Raw genomic sequence first — 23721 nt, 5'->3', positions numbered from 1 at the left:
AAAAATTTGCATTTTTCTCTAATTTTTGCGATAATACAATTTTTGGGTCATTTTGAACCAAAGGAGATACAGGGTTAATTTCCAAAAATTTTGTTTAATGTAATATTAATTAGTATAAATAAATCTACACATTTCTAGAAAACAATGCAGAAAGTTAACGAGTTTCACCTATTTATTCCATATTAACAGTAAAATTTTGCATATATCAGAACTTTGACCTCGATGCACGTCCAGAAATCGTTGCCCGATTTGGCTCAAATTTTCAGCACTTAACATTAAGGCCTAGTGTCACAATATTCCACCCGGCACTCTTTAAAATTTTAACAAACATTTTTTTCCATACAACTGATTGTCACTCTAATGTATATGTATAAAAGTGCAGTACCACCCGGGTGGGTATTGGTAAACTACCCTGCAGTTCGTTGCACTAGTTCCGCTACGTCAAATTCGTTGGCCACTAAGAACTACTACTAGTGTATTTTCAACCCACTCGCAACGTTATTGACTGGTGAATTTAACACGGGAATGTCATTGCAAGTGGCCGATTGGCACACTCTGCATAACACTTCACTATTAAATTCAATAGTGAAAATACTCCAGCATTTGAGAAAAAAAGAAAAAAATAAATTTTTCTGAGAGCGGGGTTGAACACATAACCTCTCGTTTTCTAGTCAAATGCTCTAACCACCAGTGATGTTAACCGTACGGTAATTACCGTATTGTACGGTAATTTAGACCTCCGTACGGTAGGCAGGTAATTTCTACATTTGTACGGTAATTTTAAAAAGTTTAAATTTTTAAAAATTATATCCCAAACGTTATATTTCCATAATGTGTCTACATATAATGTACATATTTCATATTAAAATAATCATAAAACTTTGAGGATGATGATAACCAACTACCACTAGACAAAATATATCTACGCGGTAAAGTAATCGCAAGTCTTTCAAGTATTGATATTTCAACATACAAATTAGTATTAAAAACTGATCGTAATAAATCCCCAATTGTTCGATACCAATATTTCTATAATTCCTTTAGTTTTGCATTTCCCAGAAGCTGTTGAAATGGATGAATTTAAATAAATAGATACGGAATTTATATTATAAGGCAAATAAATGATGTTGATAGAAATGGCATTCTGCTGTTTTACAAACATGGTCCTATATTCAAAACCCACTATCTTTGATATTCACGAAAATTACTTTTTGATAGTAAAATGTTCAGTAAAACAGCCCTCATCTATGGTGTGAATTTCTTACAACCTATTGTCTTTTGCAGTTTTATTTGCATTTTTGTTATTTCTCTATGTTATACAATTATTTTTTCCGAATGCAAAAGCCTCTATCTTTTCAAATATTTTTTTGGAATAATTTCTTCTTGCAATTCATGTTTTCCTACTAATTTTTGAATGCTGAACATGAATTTTACATTTTTCAATCATTTAAAAAAATGAATTATCATGAAAATATTTTACCATTTTGTTTTTGGAAAATATAATTTCCATGGCATAAAAATAAATGGTTAAAGTTGGAGTTTGCTTAAAAAGTGTCTACTTTTAAAGTTTTTTTTTTATCTTATGTTGTATTATTATAGCCGTTATCTTAAATAAATCACGTTAAAAACTGACAGATGGCATAAATGAAATCAAAATAATTTAATTCTATTAAAATGCAAAATCCTCTATCTTTTCATTTTTATATACACATTGAATATTTTGAGAAGAAAAACCCTCTAGCATACCGAATTTAAAAAACTCAAGTACTTAATACGCGACAAAAAACAGGTTTTTGGCTTTCTTGAAAAGTGGTTTTTTAAGATAGAGAGTTTTGAATATAAACTTTGGATACGGTAATTTTACCTAAAAAACGGTAATTTTTTTAGGGCTGTACGGTAATCGAAATTAAAAAGTTAACATCACTGCTAACCACTAAACCATAGAGCTCTTATTTGTACTGCTCTCTAATTGTTATTAAGAATAACATGTGAGTCTACTCTCTATTTTTGCATTTTCTACATCATCACTGAGAATGAAAACACAAACGGCCACATTCAGCATTACATGTGGCCATCGAAGTGGTATATTTTAGAAGATTTTATTATACCCTACACCACCATAGTGGGGAGGGTATTATGCGTTTGTGCAGATGTTTGTAACGCCCAAAAATATTAGTCTAACACCCACCTTAAAGTATACCGATCGACTTAGAATCTCTTTCTGAGTCGATTAAACGATGTCCGTCCGTCCGTCCGTCCGTCCGTCTGGTTGGCTGGCTGGCTGGCTGGCTGTCCATGTAAACCTTGTGCGCAGAGTACAGGTCGCAATTTCGAAGATATTTCGATCAAATTTGGTACATATTACTTTTTCGGCCCAAGGACGAAGCCTATTGAAACTGGCTGAAATCGGTCCATTATTTCACCTAGCTCCCATACAAATGTCCCCTCGAAATTGGACTTTATCGGTCATAAATGTTTAATTTATCTATGTATCTACACAAATTTCGCTCCAAATAAGTTTTATATATACAAAATTCATGTCACCAAATTTTGCTACGATCGGTCCATAATTAGTCATAGCTCCCATATAGACCCGCTTCCGAAAATCACTTTAAAGTGCATAAATCGCTTAAAAATTTTGGTATACACACAAAATTCAACATAGTTAACTTTAATATAGACATAAATCACACGACCTAATTTTATGGTGATCGGTCCATAATTGGTCATAGCTCCCATATAAGGCCCACTTCCAAAAATCACTCAAAAATATAAATTATTGATATTTTAAAAGAAAAATATTTTTACTCATTTACTTGGTGTAGGGTATTATATGGTCGGGCTTGACCGACCATACTTTCTTACTTGTTTTTCTTGAATTTATTTTCAAAAACTAAAGACAAATATCTGACTATTGTTTATTACTGAATATGCAGCCACATCGAACTAGTTAGTTGTACAAGTAGTAATATAGCTAGTGCAAGGTTTCCAATTGGCACTTTTCAAACTGCTGGGTATGTACATAAAAAAAAACCTTTGGTAAAGCGAAGGTTAAAGTTGCATTCAAACATCCAAGATCTGAACGCTTATTATGTTGTTTACTACTCGACGTTCAGCTCGTAATAGACCAAGCAAACGTTTTTCTGAACGTAACGTATTAAAACCCAATCCTTTCTACTAGCGACCTGAACGTTTTCTTCAGATTTTTAGAATCAACTAAATAATTCTTCGCTGAACACTCATTTAGCATAACTGAATGCAAACTTCAGTAAAGTTCTTCATAGATACCGTAAAACGTGCCGTTCAGCATAGTGGAATAGTAAAACAAAACTAAACGCATCCTTCAGTAAATCTGAACGAGACGTGGTAAAAATATTTTAACACATTTTTTTAAAACTTTAATACTATTTCAATTGCCGTCTAAAGAAGTAACGGGATTCTAAAACAAACAACAAGTGTTATAAAAGGCTTAAGAAGAGGAACAATACAGTGTGTATTTTAAAAAAATTGTGTTACTGAAGGCAGTATGACTTTTTTGTCATCTGAGTACAGAGACAAATTAATAAATATAATTCTGGCAAACTCCATCATTAACGGCAAAATGTTAACATCATCATCAGACATATACAGGGAATTTCCTTAGGAAGAGCAGGTTTCGGTGAGTTTATAGAATAAGTTGTTTATGTAAACATTTATGTATGAATAATGCTTGTAGAATATGTTGAATAAATGTTGTTAATATTAAAAAACATAAAAAAATATTTTATTTAATTTTCTGAACGCAGCTGGTAAAATAATAAGCTTACGTTCAGTAATAAAGAAATTGAACGCATCGGTTAAAAAACTAAACTCTCGTTCAGTACTGCGAAAATTAAACGAATATAGTTAAAACTTGAACGCCCGTTTACTTTTGCACAAGCTGAACTCTATATAGTAAAAAGCTGAACGAATGTTCAACGTAAAGCTGAACATTTTATTCGGTTTTCTACTACAGGCATAATGGGTGCAAAAAACCTAATAAATATTCCGAAAAACTAAACGTTTGTTCAGTTTTTTACTATTTAATTTTTTCTGTGTATACATGTATGAATTACAAAATCTTTCCAATAACATACATTTATTGAGAAAGTAAATGAGATATTGAAATAAGAAAACAGCCATCCGCGAGTTTAAACAAAATAAATTATTTGATGCGCTACCTTAAATTTCAAAATCTATGACATTTATGTTCGCATACAAAAATTCTGACATATTAGCTCATCGTGTAGTATACGAATAAAATTAAATATGATTTAAGATCAATATTACTTTTAATTAAAAGACACAGCTGAGTAAAGTGGCAATTATGTACGTAATATACTTAAGTATCGAGACTGACTACATAAATATATCCATACTTGTAGATTTTTACGTACGAATAAGAATGTAAGTACTATGGAATGGAGCGTATGATTAACATTTATTACAAAAATTAAAAATGGCACGTACTTAAGTACCAGTAGCATTTATGCGACTACTGGTAGAGTACAAACGTTCGATTTATTGTACGTACGTTGTACAGATACAAATACATACACTGTGTGTCACAACTATAAACGCATCTTAATTTTCGCTTTATCCAAACTTAAGGAAATGTTTTGATCAAACTTTTTATAGAATACATACTAGCGGATGCCCGGCGTGTGTTACTACGCTAAAAAATAAATATGTTTTTTATAATAATTTGTTTCTTCCATATTAATGTACATAAAAATATTTTTCAATTTGACCCATTATACGATCAAATTTCAAAAAAAGTGTAAAAATCCATCTGAAGTTTTTTTAGAAGGACTACAATTCCATTTAAATTTAATTTCTGGGATATGCGATACAAAAAAGTACCAAAACTGGGGTTTTGCTCGTTTTATACCCTTAAAAGTACAAAAATCAAAAAATACCAAACACCTCTCAACTTATTTTTTGGGCAAATTCAGACTAAGATGGATTTTTATAGCTAGCTTTATTGATTCCGGAGAAGTAAATATACTGTTTTTACCCCCTTCAAACTCGAATTTCAAAAAAACCCATCTTAGTGGATTTGCACATCGAATAGGAAATAGGACCTACTGCAGAGTTTTAGGTGTTTAACCCATCTTTAAAACTTGGATTTCGCCCGTTTTATCTCCTTAAAAGTACAAAAATGAAAAAGTACCACACACCTGTCCACTTATTTTGTGCATAAATTTAGATTAAGTTCGTCTTTTAGTGCTAGTTGTATTAATTCCGGAGATATAGAGAAGCCGATTTTACCCGGTTTTACCCCCTTAAAATTCGAATTTCCAAAAATCCCTGCTTAGTGGGAAGACTACAAGAACATGCAAGTTCAAAATTGGGAACAATTTTTGTATGTGAAAATTCGAAAAACGAATGGACCGAGTGTAGTATTGTAGGTGTATAAAACCATCTTCAGAAAATTTCCTTTCCAATGAAACCGGTTTTGAGCTAATCGGTTTCAGAGTCAATAACGGACATAGGTAGAAACATTTCTTGTGTATATTTAGATAGAAGATAGCCTTTTTAAGAAATATTGTTTATAAGGACTGAGATCGAAAAAACCTTAACACATGTTTTCCTTAAAACTTTTCACCCAAGTATTATTTGATCTTTTTATCAATTTATCTTTGAAAAATATGTCAGTTATTATGTTTAATGTCAATTATGTTCATTTGTTGTTAATCTGATTAAAATGAGTGACGAGAAAAAAGTGCGTACTAAAATTATTAAATATTTTCAACAAAACCCAACATGGTCCTACAAAAAGATGGCCGAACAACCAAAGTCTGCCGTTAAACTGATTCCAATGTTATTAAACAGTATCGGGAGAACTTGTCCGTTGACAGAAAACCTGGTTTAGGTAAAAGGAATGGTCCACATGATGTCTCTAAAGTAGTGGTGGCCAACGAGAGAGTGCTTAAAATGCATATGTAGTAGTGAAAAAATAAAAGAGTACACAAATGGAAATGCGTGTGCTTTGCATTGAAAAATTGTATGAAATTGTTTTTGTTTTGAGTTTACTTTGTGTTTTTACTCAGAGCATTCGTATTGCGTATGTATTAGTGAGAATAACATAACTACCCCGGGGTAGTGTTTGGCCACCAACGCACAGAGGGACCAAACATACCAATTTTGCGGATTAATTGAAAAAACAAATTTCAAGTATCGAGAAAATTGAAAGTGCCAGCTTAAAGAGCACAAAATTCTACATTAGCAGGCAAAAAATTAATGTGAAATATTAAAAGGTATTTTTATAGTCATGTGTTGAAATTACATATTGTGAGAAAAAAAACCTAAAAAATTGATAAAAAAAAAATAAAAAATTGCGCAAATAAATACTATTTGTGATAGGAAATTTAAAAAAATTATCTAATTATGCAACCATCAAGTTCAGGTATTTATTTATATGTTTTGATTAAATTAAAATTTGAATTATTTGTGGAAGTGGCTTTGATATTAGTTTTTATATTGGAAGTGCAAAAAAAAATGGATTTTGTCAGTTCAAATGGACATAAAGTTATTAGCTGGACTCAGCTGGGCTGATAATTTAATATAATTTAGGCGTTGTTTCAGAAAAAAATAGGTTGCGCAGTAAAAGCCTCACCCTTTAAGTTTACCATCAAAAAGCACTTTGCGATTCTGATAAACGTTTTATTGCTGTCGTTGTTGTTGTTGTCATTGATTTTTTTGTTTTATAAGAGATGTGCAAGTGTTGTTATTTATATTAATTACCAAAAAAATAAAAAGGAAAAATTGTCAGGTGTCAAATCGTACACGAACGGTGACAAATTGTCAACAGTCTGTTATAAAATCGTACACGAACGTTGTCAAAACGACAACGGATGGTGTCAATTCGGCAACGGAATGGTGTAATTTTTTCGTTGTCAAATTGACACCGTTCGTGTACAATTTGTACACATACGGGGTTGATACACCATTGACACCGAATGGTGTCAAATTGTACACGGATGTGTTCATTTTTTCGCTGGGTGTAATTATTTGTTGTATTTTTTGTAAATTCATTGTAATTATATACTATATATTTTCATAAAAGTCTGTAAGGATTTAATCCATTGACTTAAATAAATAAAATAAAAAATAGTTAATAAAGGAAAGCGGTATTTTTGGTTTTCCTAGAGTGGGGCTCTGGAAAATCAATTCTTCACATTTTTTTGTAAGTTATCTAACAAAACTCAATTTAAATCCTCTTCAAACGAAATTGATTTTATCTCAGAGAGGAGCTAAAATGAAAATATTTCGATTGCTTAAAGGCTAAAAGATATTATTAATAAATGTAAAAAACCCAAACAACAATAACGAAACCAAGTTATAATGTAGATTTGCAACTTGCAAAAGAAATAGATCACTGTTTTTCTGAAGGAACAAGAGGAATATACTTGCAGATCTGTTATAAGTACAGGTAGGCCTCCATTTACGCGGTTTGTTGGGCCCAAAAAAGTAGCGTATAAATCAAATTCGCGTAAAACGAGGTTCTAATTTAGAACGAAATAATAATTTTTTATTTCGCGTAAAACAATACATCAGTCACATAACAAAAACGAAGTTGGGACCTAAATATCGCATATCTTCACCTGAAATGAAAGCGGACGTAACTACACAAAAATTCAAAATCGAGTTTTTGATTGATTGAATAATTGCCAAGAATATTCTATTATTATTGACTTTATAACGTGTCCTGTAAAAACAATAAAAATGTAGTTACGTCAGTTTGTATTTAAGGCGACGATATATACTTTAAGTAAACTTATTTTATTTGTACTTTTAAAAACTTACTTAAAACAAGTAGGAGTACTATATTCGGCCGTGCCGAATCTTAAATACCCTCCACCTAAATATGATGGTGTAACAACTAAAATAATATAACAATTGTTAGAAAGACTAGTTTACGTAGAAGATATTTTATTTCAAATGTACAAAAAATTGTACATATCTAATTCAGCAATTTATAACTGAAATTCCTATTAGAACGTATGAAATTTAACAATTTGTATACTTAATAATTAGTTTATACGTTTGGATCAACATTTTTCCCTTTTAACCTCAAGTGAAGAAACAGAGTATAAAAAAGGGTATACAAATATATTTAGACAAATTTCAAGATATTGGGTTGTGGAACTTATGTGGGAGCTATGACCTATTATGATTAGATTGTCATAAAATATTTTAACGTGATTTTTATGTATTTATATGAGAGCTGTGGCCAATTATGCACCAATATTCACAAAATTCAGTACTATGATTTTTGAATACAAATTACTGATCTTTGTACTATTTTAGTTTAATATTTGGATGCTATGACCTATTATGGTCCTAAGTATTTGAGGGCTATTTTTGTTGAATTTCATATAAACAACGCTATTAACAAGAGTGGACCTTATATGGGAGCTAGGCCGAATTATGGAACAATATTTAAAAAATCTTGTAGTACGATTCTTGGATACAAATTACTGATCGGTGTTAAATTTTGGTTCAGTATAGATTTTTTTGGATATTTGTGCAGGTTAAAGTTTTTTCCTGAAGTGGTTCTTATATGGAGGCCATGAACAATTATGGGCCTATCATCATAAAATTTGGTACATCGATTTTTGTATATATTGAATAAATTTGTTTCGAATTTCAATCTGATAAATATATTTGTAAGAAATTTATGAGGATTTTAGTGATTTTCGGGAGTGGACCTTATATGGGAGCTATGGTTAAATATGGACCGATATTCACAAAATCAAGAAGTGTGATTACTGGATACAAATTACTGATCTGTGCGTAATTTCATTTTGATATCGATATGTTTTAAATATTTTTAAGGTTAATATCATTTGCGGAAATGGGCCTTATGGGGGAGCTATGACCAATAATCGGCCAATCTGCATAAAATTTGGTACAGTGATATCTATGTATATGAGTATTATTTTTGCCGAATTTTACCATGATTACGGTATTTATAAGAGATTTATGAGTACTTAACTGATTTTTGGAAGTGGACCTTGTATGGGAGCTATGGTCAAATATGGACCGATATTCATAAAATCCTGTAGTATGATTTCTAAATACATATTACGGATCTGTGTGAAATTTTGTTTTGATATTTATATTTTTTAGTGGTCGGAAGTGGTCCTTATATGGGAGCTATAACCAATTATCGGCCGATCTTCATAGAATTAGGTACATCGATTTTGGTATATATTGGGATTATTTATGTCTAATTTCAACTTGATAGCGACGTTTATAAAAAATTTATGCTTATTTATGATATTTTCGGAAGTGTACTTTATATGGGGGATATGGTCAAATATGGGCCGATCCACGAACAATTTTGTAATATAATTTTTTTTACCACGAAACTTATTCTTGCTGAATTTTCTATGGATATTCCTATTCTGTAGGCATTTATAGACCATAGAACCATATTTCGGGAAGAAATTGGTATGGGGGCTAGGAGAAATCATGGACCGATTCTTATAATTTTCACCAGAGTTACTCCTTTTATCATAAAAGTAACGAGTGCAAAATTTTATGATATTAGCTGCAATATATTTACAAAAATTACCAAAAATATATGAAAATTATCAATTTTTTTTTGAGGTTGTCCCACATTTTAATTCATAACTCTGGTTCCACAATACCGATTTCGCTGATTTTCAATACGAAACTGCTTAGGACAATAATAAACATTTTTCTTGCAACTCTACTAAGTTTGTTTGCGTATTTCGGACGTGAGCGTGTTTTACACAGACAGACAGACGGACAGACATGGCTCAATCGAATTAGAATTTCATAAGGATCAATAATATATATACTTTGTTGGGTCTCAGATGAATATTTCTCAATGTTACACACGGAATGACAAACTTATATATACCCTCATTCACCACTTATGGTGGTGGAGGGTATAAAAAAGTAATGTAAAACAACTCAACTAAATTATTTCTTATCGAAAATTAAGGAAAAAATGTCAATTAAAAAAACAAAATATTCTAATACATTAACCCCCAGTAACACCAAGTCTGGTTATGTTTTAACTAATAGTTATACTGACAGTTTTATACAAAAATAATTTTAACCGACAGTATAACTATTAGTTAAGGCATAACCAGACTTCGTGTTAACGGGGGTAAAGAGATCAAAACATAACAAAAAATTCATAAAAATTAACGAAGTTTTCAAAAAAGAAATATGTTATTCGCTTCTGTTTTTTACGTTTCTTGTTGCCGCGTTATATAAAAATCGTGTAAAAGTCGCGTATTTGAAAAAAATGGTTGCTAATTTGATTACCAGATCCCGATCCCCGGAATTTTCAAAAATCAGTCCCGATTAGCATCTCTAATTTTAAAACACAAACAAATATTGATATTTCATGTTATTTTTATTAATTTTTAAAACATTTCATGTGTGATATGAAACAAAACAATTTGTTTGTGGCTTGCAACATAATTGTAACTTACATCAGCGTTGCCACTGAACAAATTTTATTCCTACCAAATTTTTGTCAAAAAACTACCAAAATCGTTTTGAACCTACCATTTTTATAAAATCATATACTACATATTTTTTTTTTTGAGAAAATTATGATTTTTTTATTTAAAAAGTATTTACATATCGTCCCCTCAATAAAACAATAGTGTATACGCATATACAGCATTATTTTTATTGCATAATACGAATCTACACAACTGATTCTATATGTGGTCAAAATTTGGTGAAATTCTACTTCCACAAAGTGATTCAAAAGATCAATTGAAATATTACTTTTGTTAAGATAACCATACGTCCTTTTTTTTAGAAGACAATCATCTATTTGATTTCTTGCCGGTCACCGGTTTTTTTTGTCAAGTCGTAAATTTCTGTTCATTGTTCTGTTCATACTCTTCTGAAATTTGGGAAACAAAATTTGGTATTTGTTTAAGCTTTGATATTTTTACAAATAAAGCGTCTGTAATTCTCATTCAATCTATAGTTTTATTTGTATAATATCTTTAGTTTTTCTAAAGCCTTTTGGGAAAAGGTTTCATGATGATCTGGCCTAAACAACCAGTGAAGTATAGGAACTAGCTTATCGCCAACAATAAATTTTATGAATTTATCAATAATTGGGAATTCAGCACAATTCTTACCAAAGTTTTTTTTAAATTTGAAATGGAGATTTGACACTGCCGTTAAAAAAAATTAAATTTTGTGGGTCATACCTGCGAATAGAATAACGGTATCGTACGAAGACAAAAATTCAAATAAAAGTAAATACGGATATCTTTTAAGTAAAAATATCTTTTATTTTAATATTTCTCAGAATATGTTAATTCTGTTCCTACATTTCTAGTTCTAATGGCCTGAAACACGTTAATGGCGTGTCTCTAAAATTTTGTAACCAGTTTTTGTCCTTTATATCTCATTAGAACTACAGATATGCACACATTTCGATTCGTTTAAATTTTAATTATGATTATGATTAACTTCAAATATTTCATCCGAGCTAAGATTGTTTTCAATATACATACATTTCTGCTTTTATGTATGCCTATACAAATTTTTTGAACTTCAATATGATTATTTTTATTTTTGAAATAAATTTCAATATTATTGTGAACTTTCAGAATGAAATTCTTTATTGAGATTATTAATAATAGGCAATATATATGTATACATATGTACATATGTATATGTATGTCAAGAATAAAAAATAAGTTTTGACTTTATTAGACATACTTTAGGCCAGATATAAAATACAATTTTAAACTGTCCCATTGTTCTATAATTCTTGCAATAACACCTTCTAAAGATAACCATCTTGTTTGGCAAACACCTAATATTTTATGAGATTTCACAGAACAGTATTCCTGAAATTCTTTAAGCTCGTTAATTCTTTTGGGACTATGAGAGAAAAAAGTATATATATATTACCACAAATAAGCTCAATATGTTTTGGCAACAAGTTACATGCATAACTAGAGCAGAGTTGGAGTGAATGGCATATGCACTTAATGTAAAACAAGTCAGTTTCATTAGTAAGTAACGTCACCAGCCATAACGTTAGCACCGTCTGTTGCCGATCAAGTTTTTTAAAGGAACGTTATGTGCCGAAAAGAAATCTGTTATAAGTTGGAGAATTGAAACTGCATCTGCCTTAGTGATCTCTAACCAACTGGTTATACCTGATAAATTTTTATCATGATAAACTTCAAAATGGTTGTCTAAATAAAAAATTATTAGGTATAGTCTCCATTTATTAGTATTATTGCTTCGTTATGATAAAATTGTTAGTGCTTTTGCTTAGACAACTTTGTCTTGACAACAAATGTCATTTATTGTTATGATGAATATTTGTCAAGTATAGACAGAGGGTAATAATGCGATAAATCTATCTTGTAAATAAATACTTTTTGATCCAACCTACCAAAAATCAATTTAAACTACCTTCCTACCAAACGAAAAAAATCCTACCAAATTTGGTAGGAAAAGCCCAAAACGGCAACGCTGACTTACATTTTGAACATTTTGATTTTGGAATACCGGTGTGGGATAATCTACACATTCCTTTTGCTCGCCATTCAACACAATGACCGGCTTGATCAAGACGCATGGATTTTGGAGGTTCTGATAAGTATGATCGTTTTTCTGTCTTGATCGAGGTATATTCAAATACTTCTTTTGTTTACGACATCAGCGTTTGCATTCTGAAACTGGATTTTCAGCTACCTGATCAATTGCTGATTCAATTACTCTCTCCAAATTATAATTTTTCTTCTTCTTCACCTTCTGCATCATCAGAATTTTCCAATCGAAATCGATTATCTGTTTTAATTCTGATTCTGTGAGACCTTTTGGGCGCAATTAAACAAAAAAAAAACAATTACTATGATGGACAAATGTTGCCTATAAGCAACATTGTGTTCATAAAATTCCTGACATAAAATAATTCTTTTTTTTTAAGTTTTGCGAACTTTATTTCATTTTCTTATCTTTTATTTATAGTAAAATTCACTTTTTATAAAAAAAAATCATGCGTGATTAGTTTTTATTTGAATTTTTGTAGAACAACATATTCCACTTTCTTTTGCACCCGTCTGAACACCATTTCAACATGCTCGCAAATGAACACTTGTAAAGCTTTTAAAAATGTAACTTCATAAACAAATGCTCACATATATTAGTTTCAATTGGAAAAAACCGTCAGCAAAAATAACAGAAATATTTTTTCGATTGCTTTGCTGTTATATCATCATAATTTCGTCCATTGCAATGCTATTATAGACGACATTTGTTGTTTTGTTGTCTGGCGCATAAACAAATAATGCTGGTGGTGTTCCGACACGGGAACAAATATAGGCTACATACAATTGACCAGAAGCATGGATTTTCAAGTTTAATTCCGCAAACACGCAGTGACTCCCTTGAAATTTGTTAATTGTCATTGCGAATGCAAGCCGTATCGGAAACTGCAAGCGTTTAAAATAGAATGGCATCAAAATCTCTCCACCTTTGTACTTCCATTTAAGTATTGTTGCTTCGATGACGTTATTCATTAGGTTATTACCGCAAGTCAGGTGCCATTACAAAGACGTGGTTTGTTTATGTTTCGCAACATTATGATTACCAATCCGAATTTCAGCTGAAATTACCCGGTAATCCGGGTAATCCAGAGAAGTAACGGATTGCGCCGATTTGTACGTCATCAAGTCGATAGCAATTTCAATTTGAATCTTAAAATTTAATTCATCACATCAATGTTTTTCGCAGCCAACATAGCACGTTTGCTCAACCAATCATGATTTTTGTAAGTTTATGTTTATGCAATGTTTGGAAACACCTTTCGGATGAGTACGGATTTTGATTCGGTGAACTGGCAGAAAGCGACGGGAATAGGAATGCAGCCTGTCGAAATGCCAATGTCCAGTAATTGTTTGAAAAATACTTTTCCAGATTGACCGTTCTGCAGCTTGCATGTTCACAGTCAATTTGAGTTTCTTGACGTGTTTTCACAATACGGGCGACTTCAAACATGTATTAACTTCATTGGCTGGCGTTGACCATGGAATCACTGGCAATGTTTGCTGAAAATCAACTGCCAATAGAATCATCGCACCTCCAAACCGGCTTTGATTGTTTCGTAAATTTTGCAACGTTTTTTCTAATGCCTCCATAGACTTTTTATACGTCAATGAACGAACACTCATCCCAAACGATCAGTTTGCTTTGCTGCTAAACTATGGCCATCGCACTGTTCTTGGAAATGTTGCATATTCAACGGCAACGTCAGTGCTGAATGAGTAGTCCGACCGCCTTCCAAGAACGTAGCTGCAATTCCTGATGAAGCTATTGCAAGTGCAATATCATTCTGCGAACGTATAGTTGCCGAAATCAATGCGATCAAAAAAGTTTTTCCAATTCCAAAAAAAAAAAATCCCTGCAGTTCCTTATTTCTTAACTTTCATAACAGTGTCGTACGCATATTTTCATTTTCGATTCAACAGTGGAAAGTTTCTTCGAACTAATTCCTTATAGGCATCGCATTCATATCGTTTTTCGCAACGCAACTCTTGACTTAAAGAGTCGTGCATAGGACAATACATTGTTCGACATCATCAGGCACATGTCCTCAATTAATATCAAAGTATAGTTGTAAATTTCCTCGCTCAGATGCAAATTCGGATTTGATATTCCAATATGCATATCATCTATCTCAAATCAGTTGGTTTGATAAGAAGCATGTTGAGATAACTGTCGAAAACAATATTCGTATTTGACGAAAGCACAGCATATCTGAGGGTGTTCATTCGAGTAATGATTGTTCGATTAATCGAATAATTTCTTACGAATAATTACAATTTAAAAATTTCCATTTTCGAATAATTCGAACAATTTTATGTAGAATAATCGAATAAAACGAATAAATGTACATATATATTTAAGGCCCTAATTTTGTAAATCACGTCACCAAAGTGATATTTATATGGAAAGCAAAAACAAAATTTAAAAAATTTGAAAAATTAGTTTTTGTTTTATATGCAAAATTTTCAAATTATGAAAGGCAAATCAACGCTTGAATTTTGGGGCGTTTGTTCTGTTAAGAATTTGTATATAAAACAAAAACAAATTTTTAAAATTTTGTTTTTGCTTTCCATATAAATATCACATTGTGACGTGATTTACAAAATTAGGGCCTAAATTTATAAAAATGCTTAAAATTTTTCATAATTCCAAATTTAAATAAGTAATAATGACTTACAAAAATTGTATTATTTCTGAAATTCGACAAATAAGTAAATATAAAGGAAGTCTTTCGATGACTGTGATGAGTGGTCTGATAGCTCCTTCTATAAATATATAAATATTATTACTGCAAGAAGTTACAATTCTAAAAACGAGACTTTCACAATGTTTAATTAGGACTTGAACCAATGAAATTAAAAGGTACGGAATAAAATATTTGTTATTTGGTAAAAAATACTGAATTGATCTCAAAAAAGAAATTTTAGGGTCTAAACATGGCAGGCCGGACGTGACGTGAACATATGCTGGCGAAATATTAGCAGAATCGCATTTAATAATCAAAATATGTATTAACTTAGATTAAAGTAGTGTTGAAAGTGATGGCGAATATGATTTTGAAACGGTCGTCGCACGGTGGCTCATATCTCAATTTCATCTGCCAAAAGTCCAACTTTTTGTTAACTCCGATTTCAAAAATTTTAATACCATTCAATAGTAAACACATTGAAACTAATCTAGCCAAAAAATTAGATAAAAATATTGCCAATTGTGTGCGTGGCATGCTGTTAAATTCAAATATTTTATGTCATTTTATAAAAAATGTGATTTATGTAAATTTGATCAGAAGTAAATTATCAGTACTCGCAAACTGTTATCGATAATTTGATGATTTTTTTTGTTATGTTGGTAGGACAATAGTCTTTAAGAACTGGTATGATTTGTCACTCTATCGTTTATACCTGCTGTGTTATTAAATATTTTCTCAAGTACTATAATTTAGTCAAATTTGAATTTCAGTGGAATAAAAGTGCTTAGGGTCAAAAGGGATTAAACAAATTTTACTACCAGGAGAAAGGTCAAAGTGTCCTCTTTAAGCCCATATATACTTGTTGACCTGTTTGTTGAACACTTTCGTCATTTGAATGAAATTACTCCTAAATTTTTTTCTATTTTTATTTTACCTGTTCATATGACTGGCGCAAATTACAAGTCGCAAATTTGAAGATATTGCGATAAAATTTTGTACACACATATTTTTCGGCCCGAGGACGAAGCCTATTGAAAGTGACTGAAATCGGTCCATTATTTCACCTGGCACCCATACAAATGTTCTCCCGAAATTATAATTTATCGGTCGTAAATGGTTAATTTATATAGGCATATACACAAATTTTGCTCCAAATAAGTTTTATATAAATTGAATTATTGTCACCTAATTTTATGATGATCGGTCCATAATCGGTCCATAGCTCCCATATAATGCCCGCTTCTAAAAATGACTTTAACGAGCATAAATCTCTCATAACTACAGGTATAAACTACAGGTATCAACAGAAATAAACATAATATGGACATAAATCACACAGCCTAGTTTCATTGCGATCGGTCCACAATAAGACATAGCTCCCATATAAGGCCCGCTTCCGAAAATCACTTTAACGAGCATAAATCTCTTAAAAATTATGGTATAAATACGAGCTAATTTCATGGTGATCGGTCAATAATTAGTCAAATCTCCCATATAACGCCCTAGGGTATTCAATTAATCGGGTTTCTGGTTTAATCGGTTTTCATTTATTCGGTTAACAATCGGTTAATTTAAAATTGTTCGATTAACCGAATAATTTCTATTTTAAATTGAAAATACAACAACGAATTTTGTGTACAAAAACATAAAAAACAGCGAATAAGGTATTTGAGATCATTTTTGTAAACATATCGCCTATTTGCTGCAACAGTGTTTTTTTGTTGTAAACATCAAAATTAAAATTCATGTTTTCTCGTATATTTGATAAGTAAAAATTTGGGTTAAATACAGATTAGAAAGATATTAACATCTACTATTTATATTTCTGAAATCGCGTGATTCGTGATTTAAGAAATAATAAAATGTCATAAAATATTCAAAGACGATTTTCTCGAAACGACTTTTTTTGAATTATAACGTTGTTGTAGGAAATGAGCGATGTGTGAGTTTTTAGGGTTTTAGTGAGATCTTCTGAAATAATATTTTATAAAAAGAATATAATTTAAACGATTTTTTTCTTCAGATTTAATAAAACTTTTCTTGGAAAAAAACTCTCTCGCTGATTGTATATGTTTCAGAAATCAAAAGCATGATGAAGAATATTCCTTTTTGGATTGTTTTAGATTTTGATTAATTTAATAGTTTCGTTTAGTTATGATAAAAGACTCATTTCAAAAAAAGTTTCGTCTATAAATGTAAATACAAAGTTTCAAAGACATGTAAATTAAATATGTCAGTTGTTATACAGTGAGTGTCACTCAAAATCGTACAACATATTTTTTTTTAAATATTATGAAATTATACAGGCAATAATTATATAAAAAATTAAAAGTCATTTTATTAATTGGAACAAAATGTACAAAAAGTTAACAAAACCTCAATTCGTTAAAAAAATATTGATGAAAATTACAGAACATAATATTATTAATATTAAATAATCCTAATACTTTGTAGGGTATCATTTGCTATTTTTTAGTGCCTTTACGATTTTAAATGAAGCGTTGATATTCTGGGCACTGACAGTCTTACCCAATTTTTTTATTAATAGATAAGGGCAATTAAAATTATACCATATTTTCTGATAGGTAATAGCACACATAATATAAAAATAGCATTTTAAAATATTTCCAAAACATCAACTTTCTAAAACTAATGAATAAAATTTGACTACGATGGTGTACGATTTTAAGTGACATTCACTGTACATACTCTCTAATCATGTTTATTGGATGTTCAAAAAATATCTAATTTTAATTTGAAATTTGTATTTGAATTGAAAGGAAAAAATAAATACAAACAATCGGACACAAATTAATCGGTTTATTTGTTATTTGAAAATCGGCAATTTTAAATTATTCGAACAGTTAACCGTCCAAAATTAATCGGTTAACCGATTAACGGTTAATAACTTCCATATGGACATAAAGCACACGACCTAATTTCATGGCGATAGGCCCATAATTAGTCATAGCTCCCATATAATGTCCTTCCGAAAATCATTCACGAAAATAAATTATAGTGTAGGATATTATATGGTCGAGTTTGACCGAACATACTTTCTTACGTGTTTTTATCTGCTTTTAATAACTTTGGACAGGGAATCTGATCAGAATATTTCTGATGTAAATTTAATGATGGACTTTGTTTTGAATGTTTTTTAACATTATCAATAATTGAATTGTTAACTTTATCGTCATTGTTTGTTTTTCTTTAATAATAAAATATTAAAGAACCTCATCAAAACTTCATTCTTTACTTTTTTTAAAAAAATCAAATTATTCGAATAATTCGATTAATTTTAAACGTGTGATCTAATTATTCGAACAAGTTTAAATCTGTTATTCGAATTATTCGTTTTATTCGAACAAGAGAAAAATCGAATAATTTGAATACCCTAGTGTATTCCCAATGAGTGTCATTCTCTAACAATCGCATTTATAGTTCGCAAATATTGGAATGATGATGGGCCAGGAACGTCCATCCACTAATGGCTGGACTGTGTAAATTCGAACTAATGCGTCGGTGGAAAATAAATGGGGGAAACCTGGAACTGGATTTCCTTGTTTCCGCCGTTGAAATTCATAATTCCGGCACATTTTAAAAAATCTGGTCAATGTCATTTTCCAGATGTCGGCTAAATGAACAACAGTTGGATGTCTTTAATAAATGGCAAATGAAAAATGCGCCAAATTGCTTCGTTACTGCTAACATAGAGGCCAATTTGAAATTAAGTGACTTCATTGTTGGAATTCTCCCCACTAACTCAGCCATGTCACTGACATTGGTTACATATTTGCACATATACATTTGATAAATATATGTTCTTAAATTTAAATACGAGCTATACCAATGGTACGCTTATAGTTATCGCACGAAGTGTATACATAAGTATATATGTATGTATGTATTTAAGTAGTGGTAGTTGAGTAGAGGAAATGCACTTGATGTTTTATAGAAAAAGTTGGAAATCTTTGGCGAAACTTTTCTGTTTTATTGAACAACAGAATTAAAATAAACGGTTAGAGTGTTATATTCAGCTGTGCCGAATCTTTAATACCATCCACCTAAATATATCTAATGGGAATTTCAGAAACTGCAATGGTATAAACACTAGCATATCCATATCCACCGGCTGATTATACGAGAGCCTATATTCAAAAAAATCGAACTCGAATTTTGGTCAAACTGAGTTTTTGATGTTAGTTTGAACCGTTTCACATTAGGCAATTTAGTTGCGCAAGTCACTTGTGTTTGTAGATGTCAGTGGTAAGGTCGGGTTAAGGAGAAGAAAATTTAGTTTTGTTGTTGTGCAACTAAATTGCCTAATGTAAAATGGATCTTAGCTTACAACCCACAGTGGGGCAGAATCGAAATTTTTTGGAAATAAATCTGAAATGCCATGGCATTTCTAAACGGCTTTTCCGATCGGTATAAACTTTGACGAGGGCGTAGCCAAGGAGTATTCGTATTTAAGTTATTAAAATGGCCCAACAATTGTTCCAGGGGCGGCGCTATTGGGGCTCAAAGTATGGTACCTTCGACATGTAAAATTTTTATACTATTAAAATTTTGATACAAATTTTAGTTTTAGAAACTCAATGAATATGTATTATGTAATAAAATCTTTATTTATTAACGAAACTCAATGAAATTTTCGACGTGTTTTAAGTTTTTCATTCTAAATAACAAAGTTTAAAAAAACTTGTCAAAAGGTCAAATGGAATTCCGCAATTCCAAAAAATTGGAGCAAAAATCCCAAAAATGGTATTTTTTACAATTTTGCCCATATGGTCCACATTTCCTTCGGGGCTGGGAAAATACTTTAGGGATAAATAGAGAACACATTAGGGTTTCCGTTTTCTGATCCCAGCGTTTTGATAAAAAAATAGGTCAATTTCCGAAGGGAGTATGGCCGACATGTTCGAAAAATAGGACATGTTTTTTATACCAAAATGATCTCCGTAAAGAAACTTTATAGAAAAATATAAAATTGTTATATTTTCTTAAAGAACGTTGTTTTTTAATAAAAAAAATAGTTAAGTCAAATTTTTGTCCAAAAAACAGCAAAAATCTAATATTTTTTTAATTTTTAAATTGAAAATCGGTTAGTTTTGGATTCGTAATTGACATTGCTCTGAAATCTTTTGTATGTTATTGGTAATTTAGTTTTCTAACTAACAAAAAAAATCGAGTGCATTCGGTCCAAAAGTACGTCCTATATTTTTAAAAAAAGCAGACCTAGGTATGTCAAAATTTTAAAATTTCAATTTTGAAATGCCTATAACTCGGAAATTATAAGAGATAAATAGCACAGGCAAGCATGTCATGTCAAGACCTAGCCGAGCGCTTTCCAAAAATATAAATATAATTGAATCGGATAGAAATCAAAAAAATGGTACTTTGAGCCCCCATAGTGCCGCCCCTGGAGCATTTGTAGAGCCCATTTTAATAATAATATCTACATATATATGTATGTATGTAATTAAATTCAATCATGTTAAATTAATAAAGCTAGAACTTTTTCTGAATGCAAATCTGAGTATTATTGATAACCCTCGATATAAATATTAACATCACTTGCATGTCAGCTTAACTAAAGTCAAACTAAACAAATTAATCTAATTTTAGAATTCCCTCCGTTAGTCGTACTCTTTTTCAATTGAGACTAGTCGCAAAGTATCAAATTGATATTAATAAAGAAAAATTCGCGTTTGAAAATAATCTCTTCATCTCTTTATTTCGTAAACATAAAAACAATATTAAATTAAATTCAAAGTATTTAAAAGAGTAATAAAATAAAATTGCAGTAAAAATATATTTTAACCAAAAATAGCTCAAAATTCAGGGAATGTAAATAAAAAGAAAACAAATTACAATAAAAAAATTGTGGCTATTATCGACCAGATCAGTTGCGACAAACGGAGGGTTAATAAATATTAACCCTGTGAGTGTGATTTGTTCGTATTCGATGTCTTGTTACTTGTTAATGGGTCTGTGCGCGAACAAAATAACAAGTAATTGAAAATTTTCAATCACAAATCAGGCGAACAAATCATTCCGTGTGTGGCAAGCTTTAGTTTGTATTTTCATGAACTTAGGTCTTTTTCTTAGAACTTGTGTTTCATTATATTTCTTATTTACTACAATGAAAGTATTGTACTTTTTTTATTCAAAAAAAAGTACAGATTGTTTTGATTATTGTAAAAAATAAATATAATTTATTCTGAAATATGAATAACAATAAACTGTCCAACAAATTAAGACTTTTTGGTTGGAACAGAATAGCTATAATTCTATAAGGGCATGTAGAGCAGATAATTTATAGTCCAGATGGTCTGAGTTTGTTTTTGCAGTGAGTCAAAGTTTTAATTTATTGGTCGATTATACTAACTGAAAAGGTACTTCGTTGGATCTCAAAAGAATATTTCAGGATCTTACTTACGGAATGACAAACTTAAATATACCTCTATGCACTGCTTTTTACGGTGGAGGTTATAAAAAAGTTAAAATCGTTTAAAGTACATCAGTCAAGGTCGCAACTTTGAACATTCAAACAAAATACTGTACGAATGTTGCACACACATACATATCCTCACATTAAATTATACCAATCCATACAAAGAAATATAAATAAACACAATAGACTTTATTGCCAATTGCAGAACTTTTCAATTCTTTTGCACTGAAAAATTCATGAGATGAAAATCAATTGTTCAGGTGGCAATATAAGTTCATGTACTAGTACAAGTATACTCAATATTGTTGTACCAGCAGTATATGTATATGTACATACATATGTATTATGTACATTAGGGTAGTTTAGAAATATCCGAATATGTTTGAAATGTTCCTACAAAAAGTCAAATTTTTAAAAGTAGAATTTTTCATTTTGTGAAAGGTCCATTTATCATAGAGTTTCCAAAAAAGTGAAGAATTTCAAAACCGCGGTTTCGGTTTTAAAAAATTGAAAACCGATCGGTTTCGGTCGGTTTTGTGATAATTTATTAAATATCAAGTGTTATAGAAACAAAATCAGTTGATAATATAGGAAATGCCATACAAATTTAAAATTCAAACTTCAAATCAAAACTGTTCAAGAGGATAAAGGAAAATTTGTACATTTTCTTTTAATAAGTAATATATTAAATTAGTTAGACTATATCCATTAAAGTTGGCTAATATGCTTCTCAGTAAAGAAATAATCAAAAAGAGGGGCTCAATAGTATTATGATTTAGAAAAGGAGAACTAACCCAAACTAAAAAGTAATTTTTCGTTCTTCAAAATGGTCCTTTTCGAATTTTCTATAATATTGAACCTATAATCAGGAAATTACTTTGATTTCAAACTTGACGGTGGTTCAATTATGGAAAATTGGTACTTTATCTTCTAATTGTATTTTGTATTATATTAAATTATTTTACTTATGTACAAATAGTTGGCTATGGTACTATTTCTTTATTGAAATAGTACTTTTGGAATATTTTATAATAATAAACCTAAAAATTAGACACACATGATTCTGAATGAGTTAGAACTCGCAAAATGTGACTTAGTGGTACATTTCTTTTGCATTTTCAATAATAATGGTCCCAGAAATATGAAATTAGGCATTAGGTGGCGAAGCGCACAGGGTCAGCAGTACTCCATACTTTTATTGGATATAATACAGGTAGGCCTCCATTTACGCGGTGTGTTGGGCCCAAAAAAAATAGCGTGTAAATCAAATTCGCTTAAAACGAGGTTCTAATTTAGAACGAAATGCTTTTGTGGGGCCAATATTTTTTTATTTCGCATAAAACAATACATCAGCCACATAACAAAAAAAAAATTGGGACCTAAAAATCGCGTTATATAGAAAACAAGTATGTACATTAGAGTGCTCCAAGATTGTATGGACGAAAAAAAATTTCTAGGTACAGGCCGTCCCCCCCTCTAGAATTGTTCTATGTATTGTAGAAACACATTGTGTAAAATATTAGGATGATAGGATAACGTTAACTGGTGGCGCAACGACGCTGAAGTTTTGAGGTGCATTTACAAGGGGAAAATATGCAATTTTTTCAGTTTTTGTAAAAATTTTGCCATTAAATAATGACTTTTACAATTTAATTTAAAAGAATCGAAATGTGTACGTTATAATAAGATATAAAAGACAAAAATTGGTGAAAAAATGTTAAAGTTATTAAAAAATCGCCAGGCCATTAACGTGTCTCAGGCCACTAGAACAAGAAATTTATGAACAAAATTAACATATTTTGAGAAATATTAAAATAAAAGCTTATTTTTACTTAAAATATATCCATATTCACTTGTATATGAGTTTTTGTCCTCGTAGGATACCGTTAACCTATTCGCAGGTATGACCAACAAAATTAAATTTTTTTAGCGGCAGTTTCAAAACTCCAATTTCAAATTTTTAAAAATTTTGTTAAAC

This window comes from Calliphora vicina, chromosome 5, assembly GCF_958450345.1.
Source record: "Calliphora vicina chromosome 5, idCalVici1.1, whole genome shotgun sequence".
Classification (NCBI taxonomy): Eukaryota; Metazoa; Arthropoda; class Insecta; order Diptera; family Calliphoridae; genus Calliphora; species Calliphora vicina.
This window is presented reverse-complemented; position numbering follows the sequence as displayed.